Here is a 17,330-nt window from a genome sequence, read left to right as displayed (position 1 = left end):
CCTGTTGATGTATAGTGAGAAGAGTGTAGGGGCAAGTACACACCCTTGGTGGACCCCCCTGGCGATAGGGAATTTATCAGTTGCACTTCCCTGCTGGTTCCAGCGGACCCGGGCATAATTATTTTCATGCAGTCTGATTAAAAGTCACAGAATATCAAGTGGGATGCCCTGCTCTCGTAAGGCTGCCCACAACTTAGTGCGAGGCACCAAGTCAAATGCTGATTTTAGATCAACGAAGACTGCAAAAAGCATACCCCCCCCTAGTAGCACTACACACCAATATAATAAAACAAATCTAAAAACTTGGTCAATGGTACTGGTATGACTACGAAACCCTGCCTGTAGGGGTGACAGAATATCCTTTTCCTCTATCCAGCCCTGAATACGCTGCAGTAAGAGCCTTGCCACTACCTTTTGTATGCAAGCAATCAAGGTAATTGGCCTGTAATTTCCTGGGTCCGAGCAGTCCCCCTTTTTAAAAATTGGAATGATCTCGGCACCCTTCCAGGACTCAGGTATTGGTGAGCCCATCGCAATGCCATTAGCTAACAGATGGATATAAGAGGCCCAAAGGTCCTTATCATGCATAAAAAGGTCTGCTGGAACGGAGTCCAGGCCTGGTGCCCTAGCTTTAGGGATATTGTTCAAAATTTTGATGGTGTCAGCTTTGGTAAAGGAAAGGTGATTTATGCCCTCAATTGCTTTTAAAAGAGCCTCGCTCTCTTCTCCCACCTCGTCCACAGCCGCAAACTGGGACGCATAGTGAGAGACCCAAGCATTTGGTGAAACATAATTGGTTGGTTCACCCCTTTTAATCTCCCTACCCCATTTGACCACATCCCAGAAGGAGCACATAGATCTTTCTTTACTAGCACTCAGGAGCTCCCTCCAGTATTCATTATTCCAGTCACTTTTTTGCCTTAAGTTGTGTTTTTTTGTACGTGACTCGGGCGGTCTTGATCTTAACTATATCTTTGGTTTTTACTGCATCTGATAGGGCCCTGTATGCAACCCTACAGGATTTTCCATACCATTGATACTCCTTTCTTGCTGGCCTACTCTGTTTTTTGGTCGCCTTTTTGACGAAGAAAGATCTTAACTGGGTAAAGAAACTATCGTGAATCCGACTAGCATTTGACACGATTGCCTCCGCAGTGGAATTGTTCCTTAGTTCTACTATAGCCTGAACAGTCAGATCCCTCATGGCAGCAACACCCTCTTCGTTCATTACACAGTTTGCCCATCTGATTCGTCTATGGTTATTTGAGAGGGCTATTTCCACACAATCACCCAGGCCCTCGCGTTTTAATAAATCAAATAGCCTGAATGAGAGGATTAATGGGTTATGATCACTCTCTACCCGTTCTTCTTTCCGAATATCATCCATGATAGACCAGTTTTCCTTATTCGTCAGGATATAATCTATGCGGCTATGAGATGTACAGTTGTTAAAGGTAGAGGCACCCTGTTTGTCGGAACCCATTCTTCCATTTGTGGCACGTAAACCATGCTCCACACAAAGGACTTTGAGTTGTAGTGCTGCCTCTGACCATTTTTTAATAGGTGGTATTGTCAGCTAAGGGATCTTCCAAGTGTAGTCCTCTTCCACTGTAAGTTCCATATCATAGTTGTCTAGGGGTTCAAAACAGCAATTAAAATCTCCTGCCACAATAATATTACCTTTTGAGCGGTATCGCTCAAAGAGACTATCTAAATGATCAACTGCTTCGGTAGGTTTACCGCCTGGAAGCCCCCTGGAATAAATATTAAAGACAAAGAGGTCCTTAAAGTCTAAGCTTTTAAGTTTGATTAGCAAAATATCTGGGCTATTTGTGACCAGCTGAGTAATGGAATATCTACTGTCCTGCTTAACCCATGTCAGCAAGCCTCCCGTCGGTCTTCCCCGTAAGTTAGGGATGGCAGAAGTATAAAAATGTAGATATCCTTGTTTAAATTCCGGAGTTACCTGCCATGTTTCCTGAAGGAGGATTATATCCTTATTATCCAGAAAGGCTAGCCAGTCCAGAGATGTTACCTTACTTCTCAGCCCTGCCACATTCCATGACACCAGAGTTGATAAGGCAAGAAAACTGGTACGGTCAACTTTGGTGTGTGGGTCAGCGCTAACCCTGCCTTCCTTGGGTGATAAACCCCCGCATAGACTAGTAACTAATGCCTCCTGATTGAAATCAATTTTGTATTGAACTATATTGTCAACCATACGTTCACGTGGTTGATTTGGGCCATTAGTCCCTTCCAGATCCACTGAGGTATTGCCTCCAGAATTGGGTGTCACTCCCGTTCCAGCTTCTGAAGTAAAGAACTTAGGGGTATGGTTGGATCCGGCGCTTACCTTCACGGGCCATACGAAGAAGGTTGCAGCCACCTGCTACGGCATCTTGCGAGGTCTAAGACCGATACTTACGTTTTTTTATCCCTCCACCCGGCAGCTCGTGGTCCAGGCCTCGGTTCTATCTCGGCTGGACTACGGCAGCGTGCTGCTGCTGGGGATAAACCAGGCTGAGGCATCTAGGCTACAAAGGGTGCAGAATGCTGTGGCGCGGGCCATTGTTGGCCTTCCCAGGCATTGTTCTGTTTCCAGTACTATTTCCACCCTTCACTGGCTGCCGGTCAGACAAAGAATTAAGTTTAAGTCGCTTTGTCTGGCCTTTAAAATCATGAAGCTCTCTTCGCCACCTGCACTCGCTAACTTGCTTATCCCCTATGTCCCATCGAGGTCCCTGAGATCGGAGGCTCTTCATCTCGCGGCCTGCCCCCGTTTTAAACTCAGCAGGATGGGTGGCCGCTCCTACCGAGTGCTTGCCGCTGGTTTGTGGAACTCACTCCCGGTGCACATTCGAGGTCTGGATAATCTGACCGCTTTTAGGCGTGCTATCAAAACCTTCTTGTTTTCTGTACCTGGTTAGCCGTCTTTCTTTTCTTCCTGTGTGTTGTGTTTTAGTACCAGTTCATGCGCCAGGACGCCCCTTTGCTGGGGCAGCTGTGCGCTGTATAAATATTAGTAACATAACATAACTTAACATTACATTTGCCCATTATGTTGGTCCGAGGCGAGGGAATGTCACTTGTAAGGGCAGCGCTATGAGCTAAAGTGTCGTCCGTTCCACAGGCCTGAGATAGTCTAAAGCATGCCGTGTTGCGATCCCCCAGGAGTCAGTCGCAGTCATTTAGGCCTGACAGAATCCCAAACCTATTTCCTAGGCTAATCCCCCATTCATTGGATGGAGCACCCGCTCCCCACCTATTCATCATGGTGTCCCACCTTGGCCCTGGAATCTTAGGATACGTCACATTTTGCCGCTCACTGTAAAAGACCTTTAAGGTGAGGGGAACAATAGTGCCACTCCTGCTTTGAGGGGGGAGTATATTTGACAAAACATTAGGGAGCACAGCCGAATGGGAAAAGTTCACCACTACGCAATCTCCTTTAAACTTTTTCGGTCGGTTCCCTATCCAGGGTGCCCTTCTAGCCGATGTAATCTCCCCTGCTAACTGCTGTTTCCCTCCAGGGGCCATCTGCATGTTACCTGACAGCCAGTGCAGCGCCTTACTAGAGAGAGATGTTGGGGATTCTGGTTGCCCTGGTACCAGAGGTGGAACGTTTGCCAGTACCAACACCAGAGGTGAAGCTGCTTCTATAAATTGAGGAGAGTCTGTTTCGTGACAAAATACAGGTTGTACGGTTGATGTTGGCAAAGCCTCCTCTCTTACTATAGGGTGAATATCTACATTTCCTGGTACCTGACCAGAGAGGATGATTCCTGTTGTACTCCTCTCTACCTCTATCACAGTCACACCATTCTCCCCAGGTGTACCTGTTTGATTTGAGACCAGAGTTGCTATATTACCAACCTCCCCATTTACCTTATTCTGAATCCCATCCAGTTTTTTCACCTCAGCAGTGAGCTTATCAATTTTGGCCACCATTGGTTTAATAATAGCTTTGATTTTACACTCGATCATATCTGCTATCCTAAGAAATAGCTCATCATCCATAATGTGCTTTGCGCTGTCCACCCCCGCATCCATATTCTTGTCCTTAGTTTTCCGTGGAGGTGAAGCCCTTTTCTTCCTTAACCCTTAGCGTAACCCATCACGCTTGGGTTGTGTCTTTTTACATTTTCTGTCTGTCCTAGTTTCCTGTTCAACAGAGGAAAGATCATCTTCTATAACATGAACATGTATCTCAGGATCAGAATCATCATCACTTTCTGGATTAATTTCAGGGTCAATTTCTAGATCAACCGCTGGGAGTGTGCTTTGATCATACTTGCCACTGGCATGGAGATCAGTCTTAGGAGCATCACTACCATCAGCCTGTAGAGATGTATCAACCATCATGGATGATTGAGATGGACTCATAGGAAGGAGAACTGGGGATTGACTTAGTCCTAATGACTGTCGCCTTTCGCTATTAATTTTTGTTACCACTTGAACCATGTAATTATCCATCGTGTTGGACGTGGTTAGAGCTGGTTTTTTCGGCATGCTACACAGTTACAAGTTAGCGCTCACAGGAATATAGGAAATTTATAGCCCAAAATAAGCAGTACTTAACTAGAAAAGGGGGGTCACAACAACAATCCTCTACGAGATTTAGTGAGGTTAAGCAGAATAGTCTTACTGCATGAGGATGCCTCGAACTTAATAGGGGCAGAGTGGTCGGCCCAGTCCAGTCGCGGCCAGTCTCGTACTGTCTAAGACTGTCCGCCCTTTGTCCGGGCTTCGTCCGGCGTCCCGCTCGCGTCCCGCTGAGAGTTAGAGGCGTTACTAAATAGGAGGAGTAGGGGGCGGGAAGAGACACCAGGTGCACTGAGTTGGTCGTGCGCGGAACCCTGGGTCTCGCAGTCCCGGCCCCTGTGTTAGCAGCAGAGTTTCCCTCGAGAAAGATGACTCCCAAATCCGAGGTAAGGCAAGTTCCAAGTCTGTCACCCAAAGCAGGAGCTACGAGCGGCTCCTGCGAAGCGGGGGCCGCGAGCTGTAAGAGGCCGGTAGAGCTGGGAGGAGCAGGGGGCGGGAAGAGAAACCAGGTGCGCTGAGTTTGCGTGCGCGGAACCCTGGGTCTCGCAGTCCCGGCCCCTGTGTTAGCAGCAGAGTTTCCCTCGAGAAAGATGACTCCCAAATCCGAGGTAAGGCAAGTTCCAAGTCTGTCACCCAAAGCAGGAGCTACGAGCGGCTCCTGCGAAGCGGGGGCCGCGAGCTGTAAGAGACCGGTGGAGCTGGGACGAGCCGCGGGCGGGAAGAGACACCAGGTGCGCTGAGTTGGTCGTGCGCTGAACCCTGGGTCTCGCAGTCCCGGCCCCTGTGTTAGCAGCAGAGTTTCCCTCGAGAAAGATGACTCCCAAATCCAAGGTAAGGCAAGTTCCAAGTCTGTCACCCAAAGCAGGAGCTAGGAGCGGCACCCGCAAAGCGGGGGCCACGAGCTGTAAGAGGCCGGTGGAGCTGGGAGGAGCAGGGGGCAGGAAGAGACACCAGGTGCGCTGAGTTGGTCGTGCGCGGAACCCTGGGTCTCGCAGTCCCGGCCCCTGTGTTAGCAGCACAGTTTCCCTCGAGAAAGATGACTCCCAAATCCGAGGTAAGGCAAGTTCCAAGTCTGTCACCCAAAGCAGGAGCTACGAGCGGCTGTTTCCTTCTGTACCGCGAGCGACGCTCCTGTGTCTGTCAGTGATGTCATCAGTGATGTTATTTGAGATGTCATCAGTGATGTCACTGACCATGTCATGAATGATCTAATATGTGACATCATCAGCAGTGGATTGCGTGTGCGCGAAATATAGTTAGTACAACTAACTATATAAGAGCAATTTCAATGGTTTTGTATGAGTAAAATGTCCAGCTAACTATAACAGCACTAAAACTTAAGGTTTTTTGAGTGAATTTCAAAGGTTTTTTAAAAGCTAATTCCTAACTATATAACTCCTGAAACCAATGTTTTTTTCAGTGAATTTCAAAGGTTTTGAAAATGCTAATTCCTAACTATATAAGGCCTGAAACCTATGGTTTTTTCAGTGAATTTGCAAGGTTTTTTAAATGCTAATTCCTAACTATATAAGGCCTGAAACCTATGGTTTTTTCAGTAAATTTCAAAGGTTTTTTAAATGCTAATTCCTAACTATATAAGGCCTGAAACCTATGGTTTTTTCAGTGAATTTGCAAGGTTTTTTAAATGCTAATTCCTAACTATATAGGGCCTGAAACCTATGTTTTTTTCAGTGAATTTCAAAGGTTTTTTAAATGCTAATTCCTAACTATATAAGGCCTGAAACCTATGGTTTTTTCAGTGAATTCGCAAGGTTTTTTAAATGCTAATTCCTAACTATATAAGGCCTGAAACCTATGGTTTTTTCATTGAATTTGCAAGGTTTTTTAAATGCTAATTCTATTAGCGGTTAACGTTTTTATATATTAAAACGTTTTTTAAATCTCAAATGCCTGCTTTGCTAACAGAGTTTTTAAGCACAGGCTCTTTTGTCTCTGGTGGCCATCTTGGGAGACTGCATATCAGAATTTTTTTAATGAAATATAAGAGGATTTGAGAAGTCACTCAAAATGTGTCCTAATTTTTCTTTCTTCAGCACTAATCATAATTTCTATGGCAAAATGAACCCCCTCATGTTGTTCCTTTGCAAATTAAATGTTTTAAGTGTTAACACTTTATTCCAATCAAGATGATTTCAGGTGTGCCATACTTTTGTCATAAGTAAGACTGTTAGCGCTCTAGTTGTTCTTTAGAACACTCTGGGACATTCTATCATTGGGCTATAGTTGGGCTACATCTGGCTGATATTTGGGCTACATTTGTTTTTTTTTGTCTCTGGTGGCCATCTTTGGGCTACATTGAGCTACATTGGGCTACATTGGGCTACATTTGGGCTCTAACATATATATAGCCAAATGTAGCCCAATATATATTTTTTCAAAGTTAATTTTCATAAAAATCACTGGAGCACATATCTTGAGACATAGCAAAGGCACATCGGGCTACCAGTCCCTAAAATGTTGCCAAGTTTAGTGGAAAACAATTCAGCCGTTCGGGCTAAAAGTGAGTCCAACCGCCCTATGGAAATTAACATGGGAAAACACGTTTTGGGACCCCCTTTTATCTCGGCCCCCGCTTGACGAATCCCCCCCAAACTTTCAGGGAAGGACCGGAGCGCTGCGAGGCAGAGTTAAAAAAAATTCAGGAAGATTCCTCAACCGGCGCCAAAGTTATTCCCAATAGAATGTTGCGTTTTCCCTATGGAAAACAATCCTAATTATATATACCTACTGGCTATCGCCAGTAGGTAATATATATATACCAGCAGGTTAGAGGGGTGGCTATGGGGTCTTGCTTCTCCCCGAGTCTAGCATGTCTCCACATGGGACTCAGGGAGGGGCAGACCCTTGGCAGTACCTATAGGACAACAATGCAACAACATGTTCCGCTTTACCTGAGATATATCGATGATATATTCATGGTATGGCGAGGTACAATTGCAGAAGCAAATGTTTTTGTAAATGCACTAAATGATAAATGTTTAAACTTGTGTTTTACCTCTCATATAGATGCCAAATCGGTGATCTTTTTGGACACTGAAGTGTATGTTGCAGATTTGGTTGTTCATACAAAGCTCCACAGAAAGCCTACAGCAGGCAACACGGTGCTACATGCATCAAGCCAACATCTCCAACACCTTATCAACAGCATCCCCTTTGGGGAGATGCTGCGGATCAGGCGTATCTGCAGTAATGATCTAGATTGTTACAAGGCTCAGGAGGAGAGCAAACAGCCATTTTTGTCTAGGGGATATTCTGTCAAGACTATCCAACGGGCAATAAACAGATCTCTCACTGTTACAAGAGAAGAAAGCTTTGCAACTAAAAACAAAACTAGAATCTCTGCAGTGGATGACACCATAAACCAACCTAGGGTCATCATGACATTCAATAAACAGCACAAGGAAATCCGGCGGATTTTCTATAAAAACTGGAATCTAATAACTGGGGATCCGGTTATTGGGAAATTTATTACCACCAAGCCAGATATTACATATAGGAAATCCCAATCCATGTCGAACCATCTGGTGAGTAACGTACTGGAGAAACCGATTTTTGCGACCTGGGGCGCTCTGAGCGGAGGCCTTAAAAAGTGCTCGGTCTGCAAAGCGTGCAGACATGGCTGCAATAAAACGCAGTACACTGTGCCTTTCAGAAGTACTCCTGTCAAAATCAAGAAACACATGTCGTGCAAGACTGAATTCGCAGTCTATGTGCTGCAGTGTCCGTGTGAGCTCAGGTACGTGGGTAGTACCCGCTTGCCCGTTCACAAGCGGATACTGCAGCACATTCGGGCCATCGTGGGTAAAGACCAAGCCTATCCGGTGGCAAGCCATTTTGAGACCCGACACAACAGTGATCCTTCAGTCTTGCAATATAACGCTATCGACTGCGTTATGCCACTCAAAAGAGGAGGAGACAGGGATGCAAAGCTCCGCTTATTAGAAACTAGATATATCATTGAATTGGACTGCAAGACACCACGAGGTCTTAACGCGAGTGAGGACCTATATACCTGTCTGTAATATATCAAAGGGAGTGGTTTAGCAGTCCATACTCATTATATCAACAGTGGTTATCCAGTTATCTAGTTTTCCGTTTGCACCTTGCACTTTATGTCATGTACATCCAAATTTTTGAATGAGCTGTCTCTGTAAAATCTTGGGGTAAGGGTGTTGATGAAATGATTAAGAACTATAATACCTCCCTCCAAATCCTTCCATGTATTGAAAGAAATTGTTTTTAAAGATGAATATTGCACATTTTTGAACTGTTTAAGCACTTTCATTGGCAGGATTCATTATGAGGATGTATACTTATTTTAGTCTAGACCATCAATGGACAAAAACATTTTTGACTTTAACGAATACTTTAACTTAATTTCGTGTTGATACATTTGTCTTTTTTCATGTTTGGTGAAGATCAAAATGATTTCAATGAGTGTATCGATTGAGATTTTTTTGTACAGAACTATAGTTTTAGTATAAATGGGGTTGCATTAGGCTGGTATTTTAGATGAGGTATTTTAGGAAACAATCTCTTTTGAGGGGCTAGCAATGATATAACAAACAAACACACTACGTCATTTATTGCTACGTTTTATGTAATCAGCAAATATTTACATATTGCAGATTGATGAAAATGTTTTTGCTTGGCTCATGTATACAGCTTTTGAGATTGGATGCACCCTTATCATAACCTAGTTTTTATACTATGATTGCGTGTTTTGTATTATGCATTTACTTTATGACCAAATGGTTTCTTTTAAAACAACACCGGGCACTATGCCCTTGATGTTAAAACAAGTTGGTAATTGTACCAGTCGTTAAAGGGTCAATATAGGTATGGCCAGAACTACCAAGCGCCGCCCTTGAATGATTAGACTCTATAAGTACCCTCTTTACTTTCCAAGCAATGTATCATGTGATCAAGCCTCTGGCTAGAGGCAATACGCGTCATGTGGGCTTGCTGGGTGCTATTCTGTTGGATGAAATAAACCACTGATTTTTGCACATAATCTGGGTCTGTCTTATCCGTTTTACAGTTCAAGTGAGGTGACTGAGGCGCGGCTGCGTCTAACGGAGTTCAAGCAATATTTCCACCGTGATCGGCTTCTGTGGTGGAAGACAGACCCCTCCTTCGTTTGGATTGGCTTGGCGGCAGGAAGCAGTTGTTTCTGTAACCCGGAAACACTAATCTACAGTGCTTCGGCAAGGAGCAGACCGCGTAAAGCCCCTGGACACCGAGTGAATTTCCTGCCTTGCAAACGGGAGTCTCAGCTGATCGGCGACGGTTCAGTTCCGGACAGCTTGCAAGTCAGCCCGAGACAGGTAGGACACTTTCAGACAAAGTTCCAGTAAGGAGTTGTGCAGGCTGCATTAGCGCATCAGTATTCGGCGTCCCGAGACAAAAGCGCTACGTCAGTCTCAGAGGTTTTATCTAATTGACTCTGACCCTAATAACACAACTTTACAGTTGTCAGCAAAATGTCCGCGGATACGTTGCGGCACAGAGAGGAGGCGGCGGGCAGTATGTTTGACAAATCCCCGGCTGGAGATTTGGACCCGCTTAGACAAACACCCTTGAGCAATACCATCGAGGCTAACCCCACTCTGCGAGATACGTTCAAGAAAATGGAAAAACTCATAAAAAAGGAGCAAGGCAAGTGGTGGGAAAATAAATCTTTATCTAGATATTTGGCGGTGGGAAGAGTGCCGAGGGGGCTGAGAATTTCATTAGCCCCCAGCTATGAGACACCAGATCCATTAATGTTAACAAGATGGGCGGAAACCAACTTGGATTGTTCGGCAAAACTAATGGCCCTCCAAGTGGAATACGCTGAAAGCGATCGAGTGAAATTACAAGCAGAAATCGATTTACTCGAAATAGAAATTCAAGGATTTGGACCAAGTGAACAGGCGGACAAGTTTAAAAAGGAGATGATGCAGAGGGTTAAAAAGGATGAGGAGGTGATAAAAAAACGCAAAGCCTTCAAATTTGAGCGCGACCGCCTCGACTATCTAAATGGCCAAATTTTTACGTACGCAAAAAAGTATGAAAACGTAAAAGCCCGGGCACGAAAAGTACGACAACCAAATGATGGCAGTAAAACTGTCTCAATTTCATCAACGGATGCAAGTTTGACTTCGGGCAGTGAGGCGGAAAACGAGGTGGCAGGACCCTCCACGGTAGGGCCAGCAAAACTGTCTCTGGCGCAGGAAGTGAGCTGCCTTTGTCAAGACCGGCGAGACACTTTAAGACCAAGAGTCCTAGGCAAGACTCAGGTAAACAAAACCGGGCAAATCAAAAACGACACGCCCGAAGGAAATGTCGCCAGTTCAAAGCAGCCCAGCTCGAATCAACCTGCCAGAGGCAGATGGAACAGATCAAAACGCAAGACAAATTTGAACTAAATCCAAAATCTGTTGTTAATCTCTCGAACATCACTCTGTCTACCAATGATGAGATGATCCTAGGCTTAGGATTATCCTACTGTCCACCTTTCAACTTCAATTATGTGGATACAAGAATGGACACTTACCGTTTAATACGCAAACTTAAACTACAAACATTCTTTGCACTCCAACCGAAGAAAGGAAAAAAACAAACAGGGACACTGAAAAGCCCCTCTTTATTGGAAGCCGGGGATCATGGTGCCTTTGATGAGATCTGGAGTCTCCAACAGGAAGTGGAACCGGTGTTGGATTTGCCTTTGGTGACCTCAAGGGAAGACCAAGGGATGAGTAATACTCCATTCAAACCCAAATCAATTTTCCAACCTGTGTTAACCCATGACAATATAGATGTTTACCATGATTTGGTCGTGAAAGAACTTAAACAACTATATATATTGACAAATAAAAAACGAAGGATGATTAACAACAAAAACCAATGTTACCACAATCTAATCAAAAAATTGGAATCGGACAAAACCATAATTATCCGCCAAGCGGATAAAGGTGGGAACATTGTGTTATGGCCTCGCACTTTATATATAGCTGAGGCTGAAAGCCAACTCGCAGATGGTGCATGCTATAAAAAAAGCAATTTGTCAACTTTAAAAGTATCATGGGCAGATCAAAACCAGAAACTCATGGCATGGAGAAGTGCCGAACTAATTTCTAATGATGAATATAGATTCATGAAGAAAGATTTCCCGGTTATCCCATCATTTTATCTAATACCCAAAATACATAAAGATTTAAATAAACCACCGGGCAGGCCGATCATATCGGCAATTAACAGCTCAACAGAAAACACAGCTCAACAGAAAACATTTCAAAATATATCGATTTTTTCCTCCAGGAATGGGTAAAGGGACTCCCTTCATTTGTTCAGGACACTTCTGACTTTATTAAGAAAGTGAATGATGTAGTCTGGAGCATTGACTGTTTATTGATAACCCTTGATGTGTCTTCTCTTTATACATCAATCAAACATGCTGATGGGATCAAGGCTGTTGAATTCTATTTAAATAGGAGACCAATGAACTTTTCTGCACACACTAGAATGTTATTATCTATGGTTCAAGTGTGCCTGGAACAGAATTACTTCCTGTTCGATAACCAGATTTACCAGCAGGTTAGAGGGGTGGCTATGGGGTCTTGCTTCTCCCCGAGTATAGCATGTCTCCACATGGGACTCTGGGAGGAGCAGACCCTTTGGCATTACCTATAAGACAACAATGCAACAACATGTTCCGCTTTACCTGAGATATATCGATGATATATTCATGGTATGGCGAGGTACAATTGCAGAAGCAAATGTTTTTGTAAATGCACTAAATGATAACTGTTTAAACTTGTGTTTTACCTCTCATATAGATGCCAAATCGGTGATCTTTTTGGACACTGAAGTGTATGTTGCAGATTTGGTTCTTCATACAAAGCTCCACAGAAAGCCTACAGCAGGCAACACGGTGCTACATGCATCAAGCCAACATCCCCAACACCTTATCAACAGCATCCCCTTCGGGGAGATGCTGCGGATCAGGCGTATCTGCAGTAATGATCTAGATTGTTACAAGGCTCAGGAGGAGAGCAAACAGGGATTTTTGTCTAGGGGATATTCTATCAAGACTATCCAACGGGCAATAAACAGATCTCACACTGTTACAAGAGAAGAAAGCATTGCAACTAAAAACAAAACTAGAATCTCTGCAGTGGATGACACCATAAACCAACCTAGGGTCATCATGACATTCAATAAACAGCACAAGGAAATCCGGCGGATTTTCTATAAAAACTGGAATCTAATAACTGGGGATCCGGTTATTGGGAAATTTATTACCACCAAGCCAGATATTACATATAGGAAATCCCAATCCATGTCGAACCATCTGGTGAGTAACGTACTGGAGAAACCGATTTCTGCGACCTGGGGCGCTCTGAGCGGAGGCTTTAAAAAGTGCTCCGTCTGCAAAGCGTGCAGACATGGCTGCAATAAAACGCAGTACACTGTGCCTTTCAGAAGTACTCCTGTCAAAATCAAGAAACGCATGTCGTGCAAGACTGAATTCGCAGTCTATGTGCTGCAGTGTCCGTGTGAGCTCAGGTACGTGGGTAGTACCCGCTTGCCCATTCACAAGCGGATACTGCAGCACATTCGGGCCATCGTGGGTAAAGACCAAGCCTATCCGGTGGCCCGCCATTTTGAGACCCGACACAACAGTGATCCTTCAGTCTTGCAATATTACGCTATCGACTGCGTTATGCCACTCAAAAGAGGAGGAGACAGGGATGCAAAGCTCCGCTTATTAGAAACTAGATATATCATTGAATTGGACTGCAAGACACCACGAGGTCTTAACGCGAGTGAGGACCTATATACCTGTCTTTAATATATCAAAGGGAGTGGTTTAGCAGTCCATACTCATTATATCAACAGTGGTTATCCAGTTATCTAGTTTTCCGTTTGCACCTTGCACTTTATGTCATGTACATCAAGATTTTTGAATGAGCTGTCTCTGTAAAATCTTGGGGTAAGGGTGTTGATGAAATGATTAAGAACTATAATTCCTCCCTCCAAATCCTTCCATGTATTGAAAGAAATTGTTTTTAAAGATGAATATTGCACATTTTTGCACTGTTTAAGCACTTTCATTGGCAGGATTCATTATGAGGATGTATACTTATTTTAGTCTAGACCATCAATGGACAAAAACATTTTTGACTTTAACGAATACTTTAACTTAATTTCGTGTTGATACACTGGTCTTTTTTCATGTTTGGTGAAGATCAAAATGATTTCAATGAGTGTATCGATTGAGATTTTTTTGTACAGAACTATAGTGTTAGTATAAACGGGGTTGCATTAGGCTGGTATTTTAGATGAGGTATTTTAGGAAACAGTCTCTTTTGAGGGGCTAGCAATGATATAACAAACAAAGACACTACATCATTGATTGCTACGTTTTATGTAATCAGCAAATATTTACATATTGCAGATTGATGAAAATGTTTTTGCTTGGCTCATGTATACAGCTTTTGAGATTGGATGCACCCTTATCATAACCTAGTTTTTATACTATGATTGCGTGTTTTGTATTATGCATTTACTTTATGACCAAATGGTTTCTTTTAAAACAACACCGGGCACTATGCCCTTGATGTTAAAACAAGTTGGTAATTGTACCAGTTGTTAAAGGGTCAATATAGGTATGGCCAGAACTACCAAGCGCCGCCCTTGAATGATTAGACTCTATAAGTACCCTCCTTACTTTCCAAGCAATGTATCATGTGATCAAGCCTCTGGCTAGAGGCAAAACGCGTCATGCGGGCTATTCTGTTGGATGAAATAAACCACTGATTTTTGCACATAATCTGGGTCTGTCTTATCCGTTTTACAGTTCGAGTGAGGTGACTGAGGCGCGGCTGCATCTAACGGAGTTCAAGCAATATATATATATATATATATATTCACTGAAAAAACCATAGGTTATAGACCATATATAGTTAGGAATTAGCATTTAAAATGTCATCAGTGATGTCATTTGAGATGTCAACAGTGATGTCATCAGTGATGTCACTGACCATGTCATGAATGATGTAATATGTGACATGATCAGCAGTGGATTGCGGGTGCGCGATATATAGTTAGTACAACTAACTATATATGGAATTTCATTGGTTTTGTGTGAGTAAAATAAGGTTTTTTAAATGCTAATTCCTAACTATATATGGTCTATAACCTATGGTTTTTTCAGTGAATTTTCAAGGTTTTGTAAATACTAATTCCTAACTATATATGGTCTATAACCTATGGTTTTTTCAATGAATTTCATTGGTTTTTTAAAAGCTAATATCTATAGCTGTAAAATTTATTCTTCTTTAAATCCAAAAATATATTTTATATGTTTATTAATCATTTTTTTTAAATATTTTTTTTGTTTCGCTCCCGGTCCGCGAACCGGGAAGCTTCCCGTTAGCTCAATTTGATTCCGCGATCCGGTCCGCGAACCGGTAAGAAATCAACATAGTGACGGTATCGCGTTGCCGCGTAATGCGTCTTATGACGTACTGCGTTAGCGTACCCGGAAGTGCCCCGGGGCGCGGACCGAGGCGCGAAACGCAGCTCCCCGGAAGCGATCCACGGCGCGAAAGCGCGACGTATCGCGTTGCCGCGAAATGCGTCTTGTGACGTATCGCGTTAGCGCACCCGGAAGTGTCCCGGGGCGCGGACCGGGGCGCGAAGCTTAGCGACCCGGAAGCTAACCGGGGCGCGTTCCGCAGCGCGTAACATGAGCGTGAGAGGTCATGTGACTTGTTAATAAAACTTTTCATTGGTTCATTTCACTTTTAGTTTCATAATTATGGAAGGCTAGGTCAGGTGACCTAAAAATAACACTTTTCATTGGTTGAGAAGTATTGTTTTTTCCAAATGATGAAAACCCCTCCTTCTTTCCTCACTCTGACTTTCATCATTGTGAGAGGAAGACCTATTTTGCTTGTTGGAAGACCTATTTTGCTTGTGTGAAAATGGCTTCATTGGTTGCTTCAGCTGGTGGACCCCCACCACCACCTCCACCTCCTCATGGGAAGAGAGGACCACCTCCCCAGGTGATTACCAACACTGAGGAGGAAGATGAAGAAATGGATGAGGAGGGAGAAGAACCACAATTCCTGGAAGAGTTGCCCCGGGTTTCCAGAAAGAAAGCCAGTTTCATCTGGCAGTTTTTTTCGATGCCTCGTGGACAAAAAAAAGTCGACGCGAGGTATGTCACCTGCCTCATATGCAAGGAACAATTGTCCAGAGGGACGGACAAAAAATACAGTTATGGTAATCACACCATGCATAGGCACATGACGAGGAAACATCCCCTAAATTACAGCCGGGCGGAATTAAGGGATATGCTGGACAATCCTAGACCAACTCCTGTGGCCAGACCAACAATACCGGTTTCTTTAACACCAGAGGAGGCACGGGAAACTGTGCCAAATATCCAAGAAAATTTTGGGCATATGATACATTTATGTATGCACTGTCGTGCATTATTAGCTTGTGGCAACATGAGCATCAATGCACTCAACCTTTCATATGAACACCATGATTGCCCTAACCGCCCCCAGTAATTTTTTTTTGCTCCTGTTGAGCCCTTTTCAACGCCTGTTTTTTGTTGTTTCCCCCCCCAAAAAAACCCAAAAAAATATAAAATCGTTCAAAAAATACAAAAAAAACCAAACAAAAAAAAAAAAAATACAAAAAAAATATAAAACAACAAAAATATTTAAAAAAAAGTTCTTTTCAGAACTACCTTCCCTTTCAAAAAAAATTGCTACAATGTTTAGCACTCTGACAAGCTCTATTTCTTTTGGTTCGCTCCCGGGTTAGCTTCCCGGTACGCGGACCGGGAGCTAACCCAAAATTTTTTTTTTTTTTTAAAAAGTGTAAGTATAAGGAAAGTAAACAGAGAGTGATGTTAAAAGAAAGACAGCTATAGGGAGTAAAGAAGAGATACTGTTTAATAGATCTATTTACCGAAGAAAAGACAGAAGAGGGTATAATTGTGAAAAACAAAATAGATAACGAAGTGAAAGAAAAACAAGCATTGGCATAGCCAATAGGTCTCGCCTTTGGGACCTTCTAAGTATTTAGTTATGCAGCATAATATCCTTGGTGCAGCAACATCAACTGTTGCATGGCTAAACACGTATAAGGTCCAAAGGCGAGACCTATTGTCTATGCCAATGCTTGTTTCTTAAGTAGTATTGCAATACGTCTGACTCTTCCATGTGAAAAGATCTTATCTTGTGCTCTAAAGATTGCTAAAGTCTCGACAGAGAACAGGCTAGGCTGTAAGTAGGGTAAATTGCGCTTGGTGATCTGTTTGAGGGAGCGTCTGCTTTGCCTGGTGTCTTTGGAGATCAATTTTGATTGGTATACTGGACAATGTTAGTTTTATTGGTCCAGTAGACAATTAAACTGCTGCATGACCACACTGTGTGATCCTGGGCACACTTTACAAATCCTACCTACCATCCAGCGGCTGAAGTGCAAATTGTAAAACCTGATAGCTGGGCACAATTACAGTGTCATTGCAGGCACACCCTGTGTGATCTTGGACATTTATCACATCTCAAAGTACTTTTAAATGCTTGAGCTTGGGATAAACCCTAGAAAAGTACTCTCATGCATTTGACCTACCCAGGTGTTTGCTGCTACGTGCTTGATAAGAAATAATGCAACACACAATTGCAACTTCTGTGCCCCTTCCAAATAAACACTAGAAATCAGAGTTGTAATTAGTCTCTAGAATGAGTAAGATGCCCTCC

This window comes from Lissotriton helveticus, chromosome 4_1 (genome assembly GCF_964261635.1).
Source record: "Lissotriton helveticus chromosome 4_1, aLisHel1.1, whole genome shotgun sequence".
NCBI lineage: Eukaryota > Metazoa > Chordata > Amphibia > Caudata > Salamandridae > Lissotriton > Lissotriton helveticus.
The sequence above is the reverse complement of the archived record's forward strand: the minus strand, read 5'-3'. Positions refer to the sequence as shown.